This window comes from Ananas comosus, linkage group 2 (genome assembly GCF_001540865.1).
Source record: "Ananas comosus cultivar F153 linkage group 2, ASM154086v1, whole genome shotgun sequence".
Classification (NCBI taxonomy): Eukaryota; Viridiplantae; Streptophyta; class Magnoliopsida; order Poales; family Bromeliaceae; genus Ananas; species Ananas comosus.
This window is the reverse complement of record NC_033622.1, coordinates 13701487-13707780: the sequence shown is the minus strand read 5'-3', so window position 1 is coordinate 13707780 and position 6294 is coordinate 13701487. Positions and strand designations below refer to the sequence as shown.

At 31.9% G+C, this 6294-nt stretch overlaps 1 protein-coding gene across 4 annotated transcripts in view; it reads right to left on the bottom strand.

Moving 5' to 3' along the window:
- The window catches only part of LOC109706478 (transcription factor TGA4), an 11315-nt gene that overhangs the window by 4271 nt on the left and 750 nt on the right, over positions 1-6294 (bottom strand). The window contains exon 1 of one of the 4 annotated variants that reach the window (XM_020227308.1): positions 508-530. The exons of 2 other annotated variants lie outside the window; for them this stretch is intronic. The gene's annotated coding sequence lies outside the window, so the exon portion shown is untranslated. One more of the 4 variants, XM_020227307.1, reaches the window with a different exon arrangement.

The window sequence follows — 6294 nt, the reverse complement described above, 5'->3', positions numbered from 1 at the left end:
AAAAAAAATCAAAAAGTCCAAATAACAAGACATATGATTTAATCGTTCGCTCAATCACAAACTCCGTGATTCAAGAAACGAGATACGCAAATAAAACCGCATAGAGAAACGATTTTTGATCATACTGGATACCAAGGATCACACAGATAACTCCACAAGAAGAAAAATTAAACGAAACATATATTAAAAAGAAAAAAATACGAAGAAATAGGAACCTCGTGACCGTGTGGAGAGCTCTCACAGGGCCCTATGGCACCGAGACTTCATTAAGAACCCCGAGCTAAAAGGGACCCGCCATGAACCCTAACACCGAGCTCCCAAAACCCTAGCTCAATGACCCCCCCAACCCCCGACCCCTTCATGGGACTCCCTCTCCTCGGCTCGTTCAACGAATCCCGCGGAAGGGGACGAAAACGAATACGAAGACGAAGAAGAGATACTTTTTTATTTTTTATTATTTTACGAAGAGAAATAAAAAAATAAAAATAAAAAGTGAACTCAACCAACCTGGAAGCCAATTTCGGCCCTTTCTATTATTTTATTTATTTTTTCTTTCATTTTCCGTTTCCTTGATTTTAAAATATGTTTTTGTTTTTTGTTTTTTTGTTTTTTTTTTTTGGTTTCCGTTTTCTTATGCGGGGGACGTTTTTAGAAAAAGACAATTTTTCCCGACGTTATAGTCAACGGCTAACGGCGTCACTCGTCCGCTACCGAGCGCGGGAAGAAAAGAGAGAAAGAGAAAGAAGAGCCAACAGTTGGTGCATCGTGACGTCAGCATACGTCATCTATTTCGGTCATTCGGTTTTTTTGGGTGCCGTTACCCAAATAAAAAAATTTCGCCCGATCCGAAACAAAAAAATTTCGGTGGAAAACTATCCGTCTGCTGTAAAATATTAGTTTTATTTTAATTAAAAAATTATAATTTTTATAGTTTTTTTTAAATAATAGCTTTAGTATTAAAAAAAAAATTCTTAACGAATTTTGAAATAAAAGTAAAACTTACACATGGAAGCAAATCGGAAAGCTTTCCGATATTATTGTATTATTGGAGAGTTTTCCACTAAAATTTTATCTGATCTTTAATACGAATGCCGTTAATTTTGCCAATATGTAACTGCATATACTAAAAGATGGCCGACGAAGTCAGAGATTGCATGCAGAGTGCGATTGGAGACATAAAGATCATGAGAATTTGCTCTGAGTTCGTGCATAGTACGATGTTGTGACTGTATCTCCTTGCCAAGGAAAGATTAGATCGGACATACGGCCAAGGCTCACAACTTCCAGCCTCTTGCAATTTCGCAAAACTAACATGGCTTTAGCGTAGCTTTCGAAACACGTGTGTGACAAAATTCGCACTTATAATTTTTTTTTATTTTGTATGTTATCTAATAACCTTATTACTATGAATCATTTTAAAATAAGAAATACTATCTGCACGGCTATTATAATCTAAATATAAGGTGTACTTTCTAGTCTTTTTATGATAATTCAGCAACTAACCTTATAAACAAAAATTTTACTAACAACTCACCTGATAATATTTAATGTTTAACAGATTAAATTTTTATATTAATAATAATTTAAAATTCTTATCTTCTAACTCACCTGATAATTTTATATTTTTTTTTATTTTTCACATCTATAATGCATATAAGTTAAAATATATTCATATATATTGTGAACTTATTTTTTTATACACCCTTACACGAGGTGAGCAAATAGCATTTTTCCTCCATAATTCAACTAAAAGGATAACTTTATTCCCCTTTAGATACGTCGATTTGTCTTTTTTTTTAAAAAAAAAATTCTTTCTTAGGTGTGGTTGCGTGCGGGACAGTGGTCCGGAGAAAAGGAGACCGAGAACTCAAGCTGATGTCAAAGACTCAGGCGTGAGCATATATAATTGAGCTTGCGCCTCTTTTTTCCTTTTTCTTTTTTTTTTTCTTTTTTTTTTGTTTTTTGCTATTTGATATGGACGGGCACAATTGAACTGTAGTGACGCTGTTCCTTTTTTTTGTTATTTCTTATATGATAATGATGGGAATTAAACTATGTTATCTTCCGTAGGTGGCTGACAGTGATGTCAATTTACACGTCAGGTGGGACGTCAGACCTCTATCCACGGCTCCCTCGGCAGTCTGTCTTCACACCAACCGTCCGTAATTTTCGACCAAAAGTATTTATTTTTATTATTTTATTTATTATAGTTTTATTTTACTTAAAATTTAAATTTTTAATTATAAAAAAATAAAATATTAATTTATTTTTTTACCATTTAAAAATTTTTATTTTTTATTTTATACTAAATAAATAATAAAACTGAAAAAACTTCAGTTCAATACAAATAAACAACGAAAAAAAATAATTTTTANTAATAGCCTATTATCATGTGTATAGAAAAATTATATATACGATGCATCAGTTCAATACAAATAAACAACGAAAAAAAATAATTTTTATCTGAGCTCTAGATTATGTACAAGTTTATTTCACTATGAACTTTTGCTTCCGTGAAACAAACAGATTCTTGAACTGATGCATCGTATATATAATTTTTCTATACACATGATAATAGGCTATTATTCACTTAAATGTGATGTGTTTAAATACTGTATGATTGGCCAGATTTAGCAAAACACTAGCTCTATAACTTTTAACTCAGTAGTAATTTTTCAAACTAAATAAAAATCACTTATATATCCAATAACTAGATCAAACAGAGCTATTAGTTGAATTGCGTGTTGTACAGGATTTCATGTACAGATACACAGCACTACGTACAGACAATAATACATCATCTACATCACACCACAACGTGCCATCGAATTAATTTCTACTTAATTTCAATCTCCAAAGCTTTTACGTAAATAACTATAAAAATTTTAAGTCGCAGGAAATGTAATCGAGGGCACAAAACTAATGCTGTATTTCTTGTAAGTTTGTTTTTTTTGTTTTCTTTTTTTATGCTTCTTATGCTGTACAATCCTTATCTCCTCTCTTCATATTAACGAAAAGCTTGGTATAAGAAATAACCCTGTACCCTCCTTACCATTCAAAAAACACAAAAAAAAAAAAAAAAAAAAAAAAAAAAAAAAAAAAAAAAAAAAACAAAAAAAAAAAAAAAAAAAAATCAAAATTTTAAGTCATCCTAAATCCAAAGATTTTAGTACAGTTAGTAAGATTGATTTAGATCTTTTATTTCTATCAAATCAAATTGTCAGGATAATAACTATCACAGCACTAGCACGAAAGAAAAGAAAATTTTGCTGACTATAAAATATTAAAATATTGTGATGAAACAATATGGGCCTCTAAAACAAACAATTATTTAATAATATTTAACATAGGATGATTTAATTCTTTATTGGTCCACGCATGACTCATGGCTTTCTACATCTCGACTCTTTAATGCAGGAGATAAAGAGAGAGAGAGAGAGAGACAATGTTGGTGCCGTGTGATCCATGACGGTGGAGGAACAAATGTTTTGCACCGTTCATATGAGACGCAACCACTATTCTTAACATTTAAAGAGTTGACTTTTCTTATGTTGGTTCAATGTTGGTTAGACCCACAAACCAACTACTAATGATGTCACCATCAGTTGAGCATATTTTGTTTTCACAAAAAGGAAAAGAGAAAAACCAATTAAGTGTATGATCTTTTGAACAAATTAACAAATTCATATAGAGGCCCTGAATGCCTCACTCTTGTAGTCTAGTTCATTCATTTAATGAATAAAACAGATAGTGTGCTACTTTATCTAAAAAAAAAAAAAAAATAAATAAAATTTTATACGAAGCTCCTAAGGAAAGAGATCATACAAAAAAAGAGCATTATTTGAGGTAGTTTTTATTTCACCATGCATCCTCATTGTGAACCTGATAAGTTATATTACTCTCTTCTCGATATTTTAGATTTCATGCAGAATTATATCTCGAAGGTCGAATTGAGAGCTTAACTAGGTTAATCGATCAGTCATTCCTAACGTAAGTGGTTAGGGCTTGGTGATTGACATCCAAGGTTCCAAGTTCAAATCCTAACTGATTCGTATTTTCAATAACGCTATTTCTAAAAAGAATAAACGAAGCGAATTAAATACTACCTTTCTCTAGAAAAAAAAAAAAAAAAAAAAAAAAAAAAAAGGGCTAGTCAAGCCTCGCACGGACTAACAACGGTTGATTTCATCTATTGTGACATTCCATTAGAACGTCATGTGTTTTCTTTTTTCTTTTGTTTGAAATTTTTAATCTTTGATTGCTTTATGTATGACCATTATAAAACAAACATTGTACTCTAAAAATTTAAGTTGTTAGGGAATGATATTTATATAATTTTATAGTTAACACTCCCCCTCACGTAGAGATGTCAATGGGTATGGGTACCTGAAATTTTATCCAAACCCGAACCCGAATGAAACGGATAAATCCGATGGATATGGATATAGATTCGGATATGGATATCAAAAATAGAAATCCGACGGATATGAATTCGGATATGAATTTTGATTGTACCCGACCTGAACCCGAACCCGAACCCGACCCGAACCCGAATTTATTTTGTATTATATATAATATATATATAAAAATTTGATGTTATATTTGAATTTGCATTTTAAAAATTTAGGTTTAATATAATATATTTTGAAATATTGAAAAAAGAAATAATTGTTTCGGGTTCAAATTTTCGGGTTCGGGTTTGGGTTCGGGTTTNTTCGGGTTCAAATTTTCGGGTTCGGTTTCAGATTTTTGGTCGGGTTCGGGTTTGGATATGGATTTTTAAAATCCGTCGGGTTCGGGTTCGGGTCTCGGGTTTGGAGTCGGGTTCGGGTTCGGGTTTTTAAAAATCCGCCCCGAATCCGATCCGTCGACATCTCTACCCTCACGTCTAGGGATGTTAACGGATCGGATTCAAGGCAGATTTTCAAAAATCCAAATCCAAACCCGACTCCAAACCCGAAACACGAATCCGAATCCGAACCCAAACCCGACTGATTTTAAAAATCCATATCCAACCAAACCCGACCAAAAACCCGAACCCGAACCCGAAACAATTATGTCTCTTTTTCAATATTTTAAAATATATTATATTAAATTTAAAATTTTAAAATACAAGTTCAAATATAATATCAAATTTTCATATACATATTATATGTAATGTAAAATATATTCGAGTTCGGATCGGGCACGGGTTTTGATCGGGTACAGTCAAAATCCATATCCATATTCATATCCACCGGGTTTTTGTTTTTGATATTCATATCCGAAACCATATCCATTTAGTATTGGATAAATTTGTTCTGTTCGGATTCGGGTTCGGATAAAATTTTGGGTATCTGTATCCATTGACATCCCTATTCACGTCTGTGTTCGAGACTTTTTGCAAGGCCCGTTACTTGGACTTAGAATTAAATGGGTGGAAATTAATTACGTTACTTGGACTTAGAATTAAATGGGAGGAAATTATTTATGCTAGAGGCCTCGCATGACTTGAACTCAGGACCTCATGCTCTGATATCATGTAAAACAACCGTTGTACTCTAAAAGCTTAAGTTATTAGAGAACGGTATTTATATAATTTTATATTTAACAACCATAGACAGAGAAAAGTATTAACCAAGCAAATTCATATATAGAATTTCCTATATATATTTATATAGAGAGAGAGTTGAGCTAAAATACTATCAGTAGGAAACGAGCTCACTTGCTACCAATATTATTTTCGAGACTTAGTCTTTGAATCGATGATACCAATGAATCGATGATTGGTATCATTAAACATAATTTAGACCACTTAAAATATATAGAAATCAGATTTCAGAGTTTTTCAATATTGTTCTTTCGTACAAGTGTGCACAAAAATGAACGGCTGAAAATAAATATTCTTCAAAAAGTGATAATAGAATTTTCGTAATCAAGATCAAAATTATAGATCTCATTTTAAATAGTTTAAAATTTTTCTAAAAAAAATTCAACTCATTTGAATTTCTTTATACCACTAAATGAGAAAATGTCTCGTATCGATCATTAAAATTATAAATTTTATGACCCTTGATCATTAGGTCACTACTGTTGAAAAAAATTAAAGTTTGATTTTTAGATATTTCAAGTAGTCTAAATCATGTTCAACAGTGTCAATTGCCAATTCGAAAGCTCCATTATCGAAAACAAATTGGTATCATGCAATGGAGTTCATTTGCTACCGATACTTTTCACGCTCAACTCTCTCTCTCTCTCTCTCTCTCTCTCTCTCTCTCTCTCTCTCTCTCTCTCTCTATATATATATATATATAT